Raw genomic sequence first — 635 nt, forward strand, 5'->3', positions numbered from 1 at the left:
TTTTTTTTTTTTGAGAGGATTTTGCTATAGGGCATGTGCACTCGCCAGAAAGACTGAGAGACAGAAAGTGAGAAATCACCCCCTAAGGGAGGATGGCCATGCCGCAATCCCTTCTCCTCCATTCTTCTCTCGGGATCCTGGGTGTGCACACACACATGCACCCAGCGTGAGTTTTAGCCACCGGGTCTGGGACTCAAACTGCAGTCAACTACATGGGAATTCAGTGACATAGTCATTACGTTAACTGCTGGTCCCAAAGATACATTTTTTTTTGCCTTTATTGGAGGTGATGGTTTCACCAAATGTTAAAACACTGTGTAATACAGGTTGTTAACATTCCAGCCTCCAAATATTAATTTATTCATAATTATTCTCATCCTACCTTCTAGAAAGAATATTATTTCTCTGGCCCAATGACTCTGGATGGCCATGTATCTAGCTTTGTCTAATGCTATATGAGCAGATATAAGAGCAGAAACATTAAATATATTTACATGATTAAGGCTCAGTACCATTTCTCTGTTCTCATAAGAACAGAACATCCTAGGTACTGAGTTCTCCTTTAACCTCAGCTGCTGAATGAAGATACAGGAGCTGAACCACAGTCAGCTTAGAGTTCTTATGTAATGTCAGCA

General features: G+C 40.9%; 1 protein-coding gene across 2 annotated transcripts in view; it reads right to left on the minus strand.

Annotated features, from left to right (window-relative positions):
* MED13 (mediator complex subunit 13) overlaps positions 1-635 on the minus strand; it is a gene marked incomplete at its 5' end in the record, with an annotated part of 149,007 nt that overhangs the window by 100,732 nt on the left and 47,640 nt on the right.

This window comes from Tupaia chinensis, unplaced genomic scaffold (genome assembly GCF_000334495.1).
Source record: "Tupaia chinensis unplaced genomic scaffold, TupChi_1.0 Scaffold144642_1, whole genome shotgun sequence".
NCBI classification, from domain to species: Eukaryota; Metazoa; Chordata; class Mammalia; order Scandentia; family Tupaiidae; genus Tupaia; species Tupaia belangeri.